The sequence below is a fragment of the Trachemys scripta genome, chromosome 17 (genome assembly GCF_013100865.1).
Source record: "Trachemys scripta elegans isolate TJP31775 chromosome 17, CAS_Tse_1.0, whole genome shotgun sequence".
Classification (NCBI taxonomy): Eukaryota; Metazoa; Chordata; order Testudines; family Emydidae; genus Trachemys; species Trachemys scripta.
Window position 1 is genome coordinate 15830373 of NC_048314.1, and position 15470 is coordinate 15845842.

The 15470-nt window shown below is 42.8% G+C and overlaps 1 protein-coding gene across 7 annotated transcripts in view; it reads left to right on the forward strand.

The window, feature by feature from the left end:
• The first annotated feature begins 1681 nt into the window (after nucleotides 1–1681).
• The window catches only part of PRRC2B (proline rich coiled-coil 2B), a 68261-nt gene continuing 54472 nt past the window's right edge, over nucleotides 1682–15470 (forward strand). For 4 of the 7 annotated variants that reach the window (XM_034793903.1, XM_034793905.1, XM_034793907.1 and 1 more), the window contains exon 1: nucleotides 1683–1854. The gene's annotated coding sequence lies outside the window, so the exon portion shown is untranslated. Of the gene's footprint in view, nucleotides 1855–15470 lie in introns of all 7 variants that reach the window. The other 3 variants (XR_004648506.1, XR_004648505.1, XM_034793906.1) reach the window with 1 other exon arrangement.

A 15470-nucleotide genomic window follows, 5' to 3' on the forward strand; every position in this document is an offset into this window, starting at 1 on the left:
AAATGGGCTATGGAAAATGATCTCCCATCTCAGTGTTAAAGGTGGTCACTCCTTGGCAGGGCTGCAACACATGTCAGGCAGTCTGTATAGGTAGGTGAAACTTTAATTGATGCTACTTGTGCCATATCTTGTGTGTGACAAAATCTCCGCTGATAATCTCTCTTTCCTCCCTGGCCATATCTGTCTCTTGATTTGCTTCTCCCTTTTGTTGTTGTTCCAGGGCCTGATCCTGCAAGCCCTCTGAATACAGAACTCGCAATAACACGGTGGAAGCCCCAGGGCACGGCCCAAATGGTGTCACTTTTGGGCAGATACAGGTTGCTATAGAAAATAAAGCTGTTGAGAGATGGTGGCTCCAGCGATTTGTGGCATTCTTGGGAGGGTCTGAAGCCACATCAAGGTCAGGGAGCTACAGACAAGGATATGACTCCCACAGACACATAGATGAGGCATTTAGGGGGGTTGTATCATTGCTAGATTGGGAACTGATTTAATGTTTAGAGAGAGGGGTGAAAGAGAAATTCCCTGGCTTCTCACCTTACTGAGAAACTGCTTCATCCTTTGCACACTCTGGGCCTGATCTAAAGCCCTTGAAGGCAATGGGAAGACTCCTCCTCAACTTTCATCCCATACCTGCCTAAACTGAGAAATGGGAAAGTGTGATATTTCCCTCTTGACTGCTCCTTGACCAAACCTCCTCCTGTTCAGCTCAGGTTTCTCTCTCTCCCGTTTGCATGTACATCTAATCAGCTTGGGTTTATTTTTATTGAAAGCAGGAGAATAATTGCTGCCTGACCATAAAGTAATCCTGACAATGCCAAGGCTCAAAGATCCCACAGCTGTCGCTGCTGGAGCCTGTCTTGGCAGGACCAAGCTCACACTTTCCTCCTGCAATCACTTTCATGTCCCGTTTCATGGCCTGTAACCATGGTGGCACGGACTGTTCTGTCCTTCCCCAAATCCCTGAGGTTTTGGAATCCAACTATAGAGAGCTCCCCAGAGCAGATCCTGGGGTTAGACAGTTGGGTGGGCCCTAGGGTGACCAGCTGTCCTGATTTTACAGGGACAGTCCCGATTTTGGGGTCTTTTTCTTATATAGGTTCCTATTACCCCCCACCCCCATCCTGATTTTTCACATTTGCTGTCTGGTCACCCTAGTGGGCCCCTCCCCATCTCTCCTCTTTCTCAATTATTCTTTCCCCTTTTTTCTTGTCTTTGACTCTTTAATTCTCTCTTTCTCTCTCAATCTCCTTCTTTCTTCTCCTCCCTGGCACGCTCCCTCCTTTCTTTCCCTCTTTCTCTCCTCTCCTTTTGCTTTCTCCCTCTGTCATAAACAACAAGGAGTCTGGTGGCACCTTAAAGACTAACAGATTTATTTGGGCATAAGCTTTCGTGAGTGTCTCTATGCATCCGAAGAAGTGAGGTTTTTACTCACGAAAGCTTATGCCCAAATAAATCTGTTAGTCTTTAAAGTGCCACCAGACTCCTTGTTGTTTTTGTAGATACAGACTAACACGGCTACCCCCTGACACTTGACTCCCTCTGCCATGAACCCCTCTGTGCAGCGGAGCGCCTGGCTTTCCCCCGGGGTCCCTGCAGGTGTCGCTGTCCGGTTTGTAGGCCGCTGGCTGCGGGCTGAGTTGCTCACTCCAGGCCGGGGATTGACAGGCCGGGCGGGCAGGACTGGAGGAGGAGGGGCCGCCAGACACAGAGAGGCAGCCAGCGCGAGAGAACCCGCAATCCGGCCAGCGCCGCCTCTGCCTTTTCAATCCGCAGCCATCCGGCTCCCCGAGCCCCCATCTCCCCTCCTGACTCGGCTCCCCAGGCAGACCCGGCTCCCCACAACCACAACCGGTGGGTATTGGGGCCGGCTAGCGGGGCTGGGGGGGTTTATTCGGGGGGGTTGGTGCGGCGGGGGGATGGGACAAGGCTGCCCTAAAATGGAGCCTGAGCCAGAGGCTGCCCGGAGGCAACCCCCCCCCCCCGGCTCCTGAACACTGTTCCGTCTCCCCCCAGCCCGGAGCGGGGCCCCCCTGCCCCGAGCCCCGCACCCCAAATGCCGCTTGGCCGAGGCGGTCAGTGCCCGCTGTTGGCCCAGCCCGCTCCAGCCCCGGAACAAAGAATGGGGCTGAGCCCCCTGGGGCTGGGGGGCAGGTCAGGGGGGTGGGGGCCGGGCGATTTGCCTCTCGTCTGCCCCGGCCGAGGGGGCTGTTGGATTCTGGCACTAGCCCCTGTGACGGTGGTTCGGCGTCTGCAAAAACCAGTCGGGGATGGAGCCTCCCTCCGTTAATAGCAGATGTGGGGCCTGTTAGGCCACCCCCACGCCTAGCCAGGGGGAGAGGGGCGTAGAGGTGTGGGGGTCGGGTTCAAATGTCCGATCTCTCATCAACGGGGGGGGCTTTGCCCGCTTGGATTTTGTGGGGGGGTTTAAAAACCCGTGTTTAGCCCCATTGTTTTGGTTCTGCGCTCCGGTCATGGGAGGCCTGGTGTGTGTGTGTGTGTGTGTGTGTGTTTTGCTGCTGCTATTAAAACTGCTAAACCCTCCCCCATCTGGGATTATAAAACTATACACGCTACACAGTATCCTGCCCCCCCCCCCCCCCCGTTGCTCTGCTACAGCACAGGCGATGGTGTATGAAATAGTTATTTCTATTTTCAACCGCCTTTGCAGAAAAGAAAACAAAAATCGACTAGGTAATAACAAACCCACGCTGTTAAATTAAACACTCTTGATTTTACAGTGAAGAGATTCTTGTTGCAATGTCTGTTTCACCACGACATTTCAACAAGACATCTCAGTTTTGCAGCCCCGATTGTTTTATTGTTGTATTTATTGTAGCTGTGCAAAGACCAGACTAAGAGCTGAAATGGAGTTTGTGGAGGAGTGTTTACAATGCAGCTTCTAAGGCTGTGAAATGTAGTGGGGATGTTTCTTGTGTTTTGATGCTGGATCTTGGAAGATGTGGTTTTTAAAAATATATTTTTTGATTGTTAGCAAAGAATTTACTTTTCTTTTTCTGGTTTCTGGGAGGAGATGAAAGTCCTGAAACAGGTCTTGGCTCGATATGTAATGTTTTTTCCATGCGTCTTATTAGAGTTTGTGGATGTTTTGATTAGCAGAACTGTGTGGGCTTTGGTTTGAGTGGTTGCAAACATTCTTTGATCCTGAGTTTTGGGTTTTGTTATGAAATGTTTTCTTCATAGCTTTGTGTAGAAAAGGCTCTGTATGTAGAAAAGGTGATAGAGGAGCAGAAATTTTGGAGGCAGTGATTGTATTTGATGGATTAATACTTTCATATAATGAAGCATTTTTATTTTAATGGTACGAGTGTTTGGCATAATATAAACAGGCTATGTAAATATTCAAGGCCCTGTGTCTCTTTCTAGAGACTGGGGGGTGGGATGGGCATTGATACTGAAAGCTTCGATACTCCCTTTTCAGTACTAGCAGAGGATGCCCCTCATCTTGCAGAATTGAGTCCTGATTAAGGATTTGTAAGTTAGTTTAAAACTTTCATTGCAGTGGTGCCTAGATGCCTCAACTAGATCAGGCCCCATTGTGCTAGGCACTGTACAAACATAGAAAATGACAGTCCCTGTCCCCAAAGAGCTTGCATTGGAGTGTTGGGATCTGACAGGTGGATTTGCCAAATATAAATTTAGAGTCAAAATGCCCTGGGGCAGAGAGATTGAAAGTGGTGGGTGGTGCTGCTCTCATTGTTCTCTGTTAGGCCAAGTTCCTGAGTAGCTAAAACTTTTAACTGCAGTTTTGCTATAGATGAATTGGCCCTGATTCTGTAAGGAACTACAAGTGGATCAAACCCTGGGCCTATGCAGAGCCCCATTGAAGTCAGTGGTGTTCTGGGTGGGTGGAACGGTCATGTTGCTCCTCACAGGACTGAGATTTTTTTCCCATTTGTTTTTATATTTTTGAGGTGTGAAGGATTAATAACCGATCTTCAGTGTTATTCTCTATTTTCATGATGACCAGTCTGAAATGTGCTTTTTCTTTAAGGCAAATGAAGACGTCAGGTTAAAAATTACATTAAAAAATCCATAGAGGATTGGGAAAACTTGAGGAATTAAAACCAAATGTATCTTTCACCATTGCTTCTGAATTTTTCTTTTTGGACTTGATTTGGCTTGGACATTGAAGATAAGCTGGTCTGTCTCACTTTTTAGTCACTTTCACTGTTTGGTTCTTTACCCTAGTCCAGTGGATGCTGCACAGGTTTCAGGGCAAATTTTAAATGGAAACAAAACTGTTGAAATATATAAAAATATGATTACATAATTTTGTTTTCACTTAAAGCATTGTCCTGAGATGCAGCTGGATGCAGAGTTCATTTTATAACTCCAGTCAGGAGTTTAGTCTGGAACTTGTGGTTTTATTTATTTACCGTTTCACAGAATCTATTTTGAGTAGAAATGGCTACATTAAATTTTTCTTAATTCACTGAATATTTTGTTTGGTGTTAAATCCAACCTTGCAACATTTGCAAATGAAACATCGTACCTTTTTGCTAGTGCCTGAAACCCAGAAAGTGAAATTATTTTGTCCAAGCTAGTTGAAGCACAAAAAGTAAAAAAAAAAAAAAAAAAAAACCCTGCAAAACCAGGGAAAAGTAAATGGAGGTTTTTTAAAAAAATCTTAGTTTTTAACCTGAATAATTCAGGTAAGGAATTAAAAAAAAAAAAAAAAAAAAAAAAAAAGACTTTTTACGACCCTTTTAGTATTCGATTTTATTAAAGCTTTTTCCAGCACGTAAATTTAGGAACTAACTTGAACAGTGTGCTAAAATAAATAATACTTATCAAAACATTATGACTTGTCAGACTGGGATAGTATTAGAATCCACGTTTGCATTGTGCCTGCTACCATGGGGCCTGATCTCTGGTTGGAGTATTTTGAGTGCTCGTGTAATATAAAAATCTCTAAGCTCTCTATAGAGTGCTGGTATTTTTGCATAGCCACCAACAGCATATTAGGTCCTGATCCTGCAAGTTGTCCCAGATGAAGTACAGCTTGCCAGATCAGGGCCATAGTTTTGGGTGTCGCAGTAGGACCTCTTGTGCACCTAACCTTTGAAATACAGTGTGTATTCTATTGTTCCTTTCACAAATAATCAGCTGTTTGGGGTTCACATTTATCAGTTGCCCAAGATTTCCATTGTACTTATCCAGGTAATTTAATGTACTTTAGGACCAGTAGGGTTAGGACTCATGTTGCAGTAGTACTTAAATCATGACAACCTTATTATTTATTTTTTCGCGGTACAAAGAGATCTCACTGTAGCAAGACTTCCTTTTGTGACTGCCCAAATTGAAGTGTGTGGGGGGAGAATTTCTAGGATAGTAAATGTTAATTTGAAATAGGGGAAGGATGAATAGGCTAGTAATCTCACAGCTCCCTAGTTTGACTAGCTTGTCATTGGGAACAGAAAACACATAAATGTGGGTCTTTCAGATATTTGTCACATGGCCCCATAGAAACATTCTGAACAGGTAAAAGCTGGTGAACTGTAAATCTCTTCTTCCTAAGCACAACTTTTTGGATAGCTATTGAAATAAACTGACTTTTCATTACTAAAACAAACATAATCCACTCCCAAAAGTTTCTTCCAGGGGAAGATGTGTGCAGATTTGTGACTGCAACACAAGTTTGTTTGGATAAAAACTTTTTCCAGAGAAGAATAAATGTGGATAAAGCAGAGGGCTATAATATAATGTTATAACTCACTGAAACATGACTTGGTTTCATTATGAGAGATTGTCAGAAACTTCTTATGTAGCATTCAAGAGCTCTGTGTGTGGGTGTGTATACATGTAGGTTTAAAGTAGGAAATAGGTTTTGGTCATGTTGGTGCAGAGATGAGGGAGCTGTATGTTTTGGAGCAAAATTGTTAGAAGGTTTGTATGTGTAAAACTTGAATTTGTCAGGAAGCCGTAAGACCACATCTATAGTAGGCCTGAGCCTTTTCCACTAGCAACAGCGCTTTTGTATTTGACTGTGGAACTGGAGGGGATTGGCATCTCTTGAGTTGCTGTGCTAAAAGATCTGTAGGTACAAGACAGCAAGGAAACTAGTGCAATTTTGGAGCTGCAAATGCAGAGGCCTGTGGAGGTGATCATCATCCCCTGTGACTCTGGTGCAACTGCATCTAGACTATATTGTCCAGTTTTGAGCACCTGTATTACCAGGAAAGTGTTGACCAATTAAGGGGAGCAACAAAAACTCCTAGAAGGCAGCAGGCATTGATTTAGGAGGAAAGATTAAAAGGGCCACACCTTGACTGAGTGTGAGAAAAGGTGATTAGAGTTATCAGGAGGATGTAAAAATCAAAGAGAAAAAGGAGTTCTTTTGGGTGGTACATAAGGAAATAACTTGGAGTTATGGGATGAAATTAAGGTGGGGGAATCTAGGAAATCTTTCTGATAGTGAGATGAGCTGGCAGCTCTTGACAAATCATCCATTGTCACTAGCAGGAAGACTTACTCTATTGTATACCGATGCTTGACATGAGCACAGGGCTTGTGGTTGGCTGGAATGGAATGTTTGAAGCTTCCCGGGAGTTTCTGATATATAGCAGTAAAGCTAACGGACTGCAGAATTAACACCCCATTGAAACAAACAGTGGTGGAGGGATTTAAGGGAATTCTCCTCCTATGTAGCTGCACAGGACTTTCTTGCAGTGGAGCTGGGATAGATCTACTGCAAGGAGTAGTTGGGAACAGGTTTTAGGAAGCCTGCATTGGATATGTGTGTGTCACATACAGTTCATGAGGGTCCTGCGTGCCTTTCTACAATGGGGATTTAGTGTCAGGGCTGCTGCTATGTAGCTTTGTCAGGTATCTCCACCTACATGTGGTGCAAGGGCAGGTGCAAATATGCAATAGGCTACTCTAGTCTTGAGGCTGGAGTAGCAGTCCTGGAGTGGGCTGAAGGGCAGGGATAAAGAATTTCTCTCCTGCTGTGCCAGCATTTGAGCTTAGGCAGTTCATATGTCTCTGGTTTATTATGTTTTTCTGAATTTACAGAAAAGCAATGCCCCATCAAGTCACATCCTGGAGAGTTTTCTTCATAGCCATAAGGGCGAGAAGCTTAATTTTTGGAAAAACTGAATATCAAGCCCCCAATTAACCAGGGGCAGTTTCTTGCCGGTCATTGATGAGTGCACCCTTGATATTGTGCTAATTGAGTCATTGTTCTGCAATCAAGAGGAATATAGCATTTTATCATGCCACAAGATTATACCAAATACTTAAGGCAGTGTACAGGGTGAGCCATCTAGAATGTTTTCAGTATTCTGCAGACCAGGATACTTGCTGTAGACTATAATTGAATCATGTGCAGGCCGTCCTACAACATTCAGGAAGGCAGTGTAAGACAGTAGAGAGAGGTACACCAGGAGTCAAGAGACATGGGTTTTGTTCCTGGCTTTGCCACTAATCCACAGTCTGCAAGTCACTTAGATCCTCTGTTTTCCTATCTGTAAAGTTGATAGGATGCTTACCCGCCTTTGTAAAGTGTTTTGTAAATCCACACATGAAAAGGCTATGTAAATGAGAAGTATGAATATATGGGTGAGATGTTTCTCACTTCCTATCCCGCAGTGCTCAGTCCAAATGTCCTGCATACAGAACACAGCTGCTTTTCAGAAGACCTAAGCAGAGCTTTTAATTATTCCAAGCATGTTAAAAGTGCTACTCACACTATAATATGAAAACAACAAGGAGTCTGGTGGCACCTTAAAGACTAACAGATTTATTTGGGCATCAGTTTTCGTGGGTAAAAACCTCACTTCCTTGTATCTGTTGCCCTTTCCCTATTAAGCACTTTTTCTAATTCATGGTTGATTAAAAAAAATCAGTGATTAATTTTTAATTTGTTTTTTTAATTAGTTTATTTTAAATATATTTTTCAAGTTTAAAAAATAAAGTTGAAATTTAAAATTAAATTTGAAATGGACAACTTTTGTTAAGGCTTTACTTTATTATAATCTACTAACATAATTTAAATTAAACAAAAGTATTAAGTAGTACATGTTTGCTGCCAAATTTTAAAGAAAGTCAAACCACTGAACTGGTGGAAGAAGTCACTGGTTAAGTACCCGGAACAGAGAGTTTGTTGAAGTGCTAAACCAGCCTTTGACAGCAGTAGCATCTTCTGGAGGTGCAGAGAGAATAATTGATTAATTTCAGTTTATGTAACTAGTTCAGCTCAATGTCTAATTCATTCAAAGTTGAGAAACTGGGAGCTGAAAAAGAAAGTAAGTTTGTTTTCTCTTCCAACTACGAATAAAAACTAGGCATGAAAGGATGAGATCTACTAGTTCTAAAATCTTGAAGGACGTGAACATAAAAATGGCCATACTGGGTCAGACCAGTGGTCCAGGTAGCCCAGTGTCCTGTCTTCCAACAATGGCCAGTGCGAGGTGCTTCAGAGGGAATGAATATAACAGGCGATCATTAAGTGATCCATCTCTTGTCATCCACTCCAAACTTCAGACAGTCAAAGATTGGGGACACCCAGAGCATGGGGTTGCATCCCTGACCAACTTGGCCAATAGCCATTGATGGACCTGTCCTCCATGAACTTACATAATTCTTTTCGAACCTCATTACAGTTTTGGCCTTCACAACATCCCCTGACAAAAAGTTCCACAGGTTGGCTGTGCATTGTGTACTTCCTTTTGTGTGTTTTAAACCTGCTATTAATTTCATTGGGTGACCCCTGGTCACATGGTGACCAGAGATAATCAGTTTAGTTCGCTAATTACCAATAATACTTCCTTTGTTTAATAAATTAGTTTTAAATACAAAACATATTTTGGTAAACTTTTGATGAACTATTTTTTGTTATATCCATCCCATTTAATGTACTTTTAGTTAATAAAAACAAATAAATAAATGCTTTTAAAATATATGTTGTTAATAATCATTTAGTAAATAAGAAATGCATCATTCACCATTTTCTAACTATATAAAATATATAAAAATTAAGAATCTGAATAAATGTAAGTTAAGCTATATGGTTGCTTACATAAATGTATATAAATATAACATGTCCTGTTGGTTAGCAAAAAGCAGCACCAAATTTAGCATGAAGGCTATAATTGCAAATCAATATGTTTTAATGGTTACCAGCCAATGAGAATCCACCTTTTTTCAGGAAAATAACTGAAAAGTACAAATTCAAAACACAAAACCAGTGATTGAAATTGAGGTTTCTTACTTGACGATTTAAATCTCGCTAATTTAAATCAATCTGCCCTGCTCTAATTTCCCATGGACCTCAATGTGCATATCCAGTGCAACCAAGTGTTTTGAATAACTGGCTACATGTAAACCAACGGTGGGGTGAAATACGGTATTATAATGGTATTTTTTTTTAAAGGGAAAGGATTGGAAATACTTTTTTAGGAACTTACATCTCAGACACTGTAGTATTTGAACTACAGACTTGCCTGAATTGCTGTGAATTTTATTTGTAGTTTGACCCAACTGTTTCAACAGATTTGATGAATGTGGGAAACCAGAAAAAGTTGAAATAGAGAATGATTTATTTATCTCCTTGCCAGTGCAGTATTGTTCCTTACAGTACACGTACTAGTACTTTGTCCTGTCTAGTTCTAAAGGTGGCAGGCAATGGGACTCTCACCATTTCCTGTGGAGAAGATTTTATATTCAAATCAACAGGGCTTGACAAATCCACTCAGCAATGGCAAGTAAGAAACTTTCCCTTGTATATATTGTGGTGAGGACTTGGCCTTTAATCTCTGTGGATTTGAAACTATTTTTTTGTCTTTAGTCATTATGGTTGTGAAGATAACCAGAGTGTAAGCTAATTCAGTGTAGTCAGGAGACATCCTGAGGGGGTGGAGAGGTATAGGCTACCTAATATCCAAATCTTGTGAAGCTGAGCTCTTTGGTCTATAGGTGTGGTGGGTCATATTCTTGACATGGACTTCCAAAATCCTACCTCAGTTGTGTGCAGAGGAAACAAATTGATTTTGTGTGGCCTCTAATGATCCCTTTCCCATTTGTCCTAATCCCTATGTGTGCTAGTGTCATACGCAATAAATTTCCAGGCTTGTCATCTACTGAAAGACTCATCAAGAGTTGTGTTTTATTAGCTTACTACTAGCTAAAAGTTGCACTGTCCCATGGGTGTAGTAATTCATAAAGTTGGGTGGGGGGAGCTGAGAACTTAAAATTTGGACTTAAACTATTCTGAACAAAAAGAGCTGTCAACCTTGCTTGTAGCTGTTTCCATCGCTTCACATTGACTTAAGACATTCTAGGCCTCAGAGTGACAGTTCTGGAATCTCATTATATCGGTTTTATTTCTCTCTTTATGCTGTAAGTGCAATTATCGGAGTGTGGCTTGTCTGTCTTCAAAACATGCCCTTCCCTAGGTTAAATGAATGCTTCCTCTTTTCTCATCCACCTCAATATATTTCAGTACTTACAGACTATACCTCGTACCTCTGGTCTTCAGCGTGTATCAAGATCACCAAGATGACACAGTGCACATACAAATGAATATCATGGACGCTACATTCAAGGCCTCCATAGGGCTTTAGCTAGTGCATGGTATTTATTTGTATTTTGATGCTGGAGATGTTGTTTTGTGTTTTTAGTTACTTAAGTAGATCAGTTTTATCGTAAAGCACCTGGGTTACTTGGCTGGATAGACTCTCTCTATAATGATTTTCAAGTATAAGGAAATACGTGGGCTCCATGTGGCACATTGGAAGAATTTATTAGCTTAAATTATTGAATTTTTAAAGTTGACTGGTCAGTCGTGGAAATCACTGACTCTGAGTTGCTGATAGGTGTAACAACCTGAGCAGTTGTGCACCTGTTATAACTTGAGATCAGTTCATGCTCACTTGTAGTTATGGGAGCACTCCTGCTGCCTTCAGTGAGCTACTTGCATGGGGAAGAGTAGCAGGCTTTGGCCCATTGTCTCTATTTTAGATTTTCATACAGTGTAATTCTCTTCTGAAGGACATTATTGTCAGATACACAACAGAACTTCATGTCAGTTTTTCTCTCCTCTTCAGTTTTTCTTTACAACCATTGCTCCTTCATGGATTTTTCTACTTTTCTTTCCTACCCAGTAGTCCCCATGCTTCTGAGGCTTCAGTAGTGAACAGTTAGTGTGTTATTATTTATAAAACTATAAGTCTTTGAAAGGGGCCCTGGAGTGAGAATCAGGAGACCTGAACTCTTCCTTCGGCCTCTGAAGTGACTTGCTCAAGATCACACAACGCTTCCCTCTGTGCCTGAGTTTCCCTAACTGTAAAATAGGGATAATGATACTAACCCTCCTCTGTACATCACTTGAGATCCCAATAAGAGCTAAATATTGTTTGTTATTGAAATGTTCAAATACCTAAATACTTAATTAAAAATATTCTATAGCCCATGTGAAGTCTGGGGTTAAAGTATGGTGAGTCCATCCTAATAGGTTGTGTGGGAGAAGCATATAAATACAGGAGGTGCTCAGTTTGGTTTTAATTTGTTTAATCATGAGAAGTCCTGTTCTTTTGGTGCTGAGGGAGTGAGGATGTTGCATCTCCATGAGCTCTTCCCTGGGTGTTCAGCTCTCACAGGAATTTCAGCAGGGCAAGGTGGAAGGCAAATGACTTTTAGAAAATATAGTAGTACATGTGCTGAATCCTCCAGGTGTTCGCTTTGGGAGAGCAATATACAATTTTAAGTGTAAACATTTGCACTTAAATAACACTCCTCTTCTTTGTGCTTTAAAGACAGCTTGCAAAACCCTAGGTCACTTCCCCAGGTACAAAAGAAAGAGAGAGACTTGTGGAAGTCACAGGTGGTTCTCACTTGACTGAGCTGCTCTGACCTTTTGAGGTTTGGCTTCTGAAGTATGAAATGTGAAATGTGTGCTTGTTGCATTTGTTTCTGGGCCTGGGTAACTTGCACTGATCAAGTGGTTTCAGGAAGTCACAGCTTCTAGCCTAGTAATGTTTGTTATGTGAATAAGATTTGTCAGAAGCTACTGACATTTGCAGATGCTGCTAAATTGGTCCATCTTATCAGACATCCCGCCTCCAGCAGTAGCCAATTCCTGATGCTTCAGAGTAATGTGAAACCCCTGTAATGCATCTGCCTAACTGAAATTAGAGGGCAGGCGTCCCCCTTTCCTGACACTCGGATAACTAGTTCATTCCTTAAAGCATGAAATTCTTAGTGCAGGAGACTAGTTTTTTTCCCCCACAAAACTGAAGGTCTGCACTTTTGTACCGGCATAGCTTTGTTGGTCAGGGTGTGTGGGGGAAAAAACACACCCCTTAGAAACCTAGCTATGTAGACAAAGCTCCCAGTGCCTAAGAGGGCTTCTGTTGGTGTAGTTAACATTGTATGGGGAAGCGATGTTCTTATACTTGGAGAACTCCTTCTCTTGGTGTACGCTCCATCTACACTACAACATTATGCTGGCATATGCTCAATAGTGTACCATAACCTGAGTTCCTGACTGATGGATTGCTCTCAGGGAAGGAAGGATGGACCTTGAAATATCTCTCGTATGGATCTCTTTCTCTGCATGAGCTGCACACCAATTCACAGGCTGGATTTATCTAGCTTTTCCTCTTCATCTTAGCCCTCAATTCCTGGAGGCCAGGGCCTTCCCGTGTATAACACTGTTTATCTACTCCTTGTGGAGAAGCAGGAGCCACAGAGGTTACTAATGGACCTGCTGTGCTTTTTTGCATAGATACAGGCATGCTCCACTGCCAGACTCTTCAGTCTGCACAAGTGACCCTTTATTACTCAGGTGGAAGGTGGGCTGTGAAGCCATGCACCCAGACTTCTCTTCTCAGTCACAGGTTTGAGACAGTGGCCAGTAATGGATGCTTCAGAGGAAGATGCAAGAAATCCCATGGTGACCAACTATGGAGTCATTTGATCATAAGGGAGTTTTGTTCCTGATGCCCTCAGTTGTCATCAAACATGAGGATTTACATGCTGCTTTTGTACAAACAAAACCCCCCCAAACAAAACAGATGTTGTTATGAATGTCCTCATTAACAATATCAGTGTTTATCCTTTTTTAATCCCACTAATCTATTAGCTTTATTATTTCATGGCAATGAATTCCAAAGTTAAGTATGCATTGTGTATAAAGGTATTTCCTTTTATCGGTTTTCAGTTAGTTGCTTTTGAGTTTCGTTGGTTGTCCCAAGGCGCTGATGTTATGAGAGAGGGTAATTAGGAACACCTTATTTACCTTTTCTGTACTGTTTATTTTGTATACCTCTATCCTATCTCCTCTCTGAATTGAACAGTCCCAGTCTTTTCAATCACTCATCATACAGAATTCCCTCCATGCCTCTAAGGGTATATCTACACTACCAGCTGGATTGGTGGGCAGTGATCGAGCCAGCGGGGATCGATTTATCATGTCTAGTCTAGACATGATAAATTGACCCCTGAGCGTTCTCCCGTCGACTCCTGTACTCCACCACTGCACTCCACGGTGAAGACACCACGGTAAGTCGATCTAAGTACATCGACTTCAGCTACGCTATTCACGTAGCTGAAGTTGCATAACTTAGATCGATTTCTCTCTCTCTCCCCTCCCTCCCCCCCAGTGTAGACCAGGCCTTAGTCATTTTTACTGGTCATTTTTAAACCGCCTCAATTTCTGCAATATCCTTTTTGAGCTATGGTGACCAGTATTGCAGGCAGTATTGCAGGTCAGGTCGTACAGTTGAGATATATAATGGCATTGTAATGTTTGCAGTATTATTCTCTATCCCATTCCTTATGCATCCTAACATTTTGTTAGGTTTTATGACCAGTGCTGTAAACCAACCAGAGTCTTCGTTGAAGTGTCCTGATGTCCAGGTCCTTTTCCTGTGTGATTATACATAGTTTAGAACAGGGGTTCCCACAAGAAATTTTTTGGTGGCCTCAGAGTGCGACCACCAACTCTTGTTGGTGCCCACTTTGACAATTTGTCCTAAAATATTTATTTAACTTCAGGAAAAACAAATACATATGCACATCCAAGTCATGGTAATTTATTTATGTAGGGTTTTTTGCAGACACAATAATAAAAATAATGTACAGTTGTTTCTATTCTTTACTGGACCTAAACAATAGAAACAAAATAAGGTGCTTTACACATTCTTGTCTTTTTGTTGTTTCTTTTGCTTTTTTTTTTACCCCCCCCCCCCCTTTTTTTTTAGACTTGCTAGCTAGTAAGGCTGCTGCTTTGAAAACTGATATTTGTATGTATCACTTTTCATAGCAGACTTACTAGTTAGCTGGGAGGCAGTGAAAAGTGATATTAACAAACATACAAATATCACTTTTCACAGCAGACTTACGCAGCCCCGGGAAGCCAGGGGACAAATTAAGCTGTGCATGGAGAGGTGGGTAGGGAGGCAGTGGGGGTCAGGGGTGATGGGGTGGGTGGGAAGACCCCGGGACTGGAGCCTGAAGCCTGATTCCCTGCGCGGAGCCTGACGCCCACCACCCCAGGGCTGATGCCGGAAGCTTGAGCCCCACCACCCCTTGGAAGGTGGGGAACTTAAGCCTGCTCCTCTGGCATTTGTGGCTCCAAATGTGCACATACCAATGTGATATATGCCATCCTGTGCCAGCAATGCCCCTCTGCCATGTACATTGGCCAAACCGGACAATCTCTACGCAAAAGAATAAATGGACACACATCTGACATCAGGAATCATAACATCCCCATACCTGCCACCCCCCCATTTCCCTCCCCCCCCCTCCCCCCCCCCCCCCCGAGTGTGCCGCGTTCCTGCTCCTCTGCCTACCTCCAGGCACTTCCCGCTGCAAACAGCTGTTTGGTGGTGCTTTCGAGGAGGGAGGAGCAGGGAGCTACATACTCAGGGGAGGAGGTGGAGAAGAGGCGGGGCAGGGCCGGGGATTTGAGGTGGGGGTTGGAATAGGGGCAAGGAGGGGGCGGAGTTGGGGTGGGGACTTTGGGGAAGGGTTGGAAGAGAGAGGACGGGGTGGGGCCTCATGGAAGGGATGGAGTGGGGGCGGGGCCGGGGGCAGCGAGGTGTGTGTGTCAGTGATGTGGCCCTTGTGGTCATTTGAGTTTGAGATTCCTGTGTTAGACTGACCTCACACTTAGTAAGGCAACTCACATCTTTTCATGTATTTATACCTGCTCCTCTATTTTCCACTCCATGCATCTGATGAAGTGGGTTCTAGCCCATGAAAGCTTATGCCCAAATAAATTTGTTTGTCTCTAAAGTGCCACAAGGACTACTCGTTTTTTTTGCTGATACAGACTAACACGGCTACCTCTCTGAAACCTGATTTAGACAGACATCTAGCAGAGTATTCTGTTTCTGCTGTGACACTGGGATTTTGTAGTCTATTATTATCACTTCTTATTTGTATTACAGAAGTGCATAGGATCCAAGCAAAAACAGGGTCCCACTGTGCTAGCCATTGTA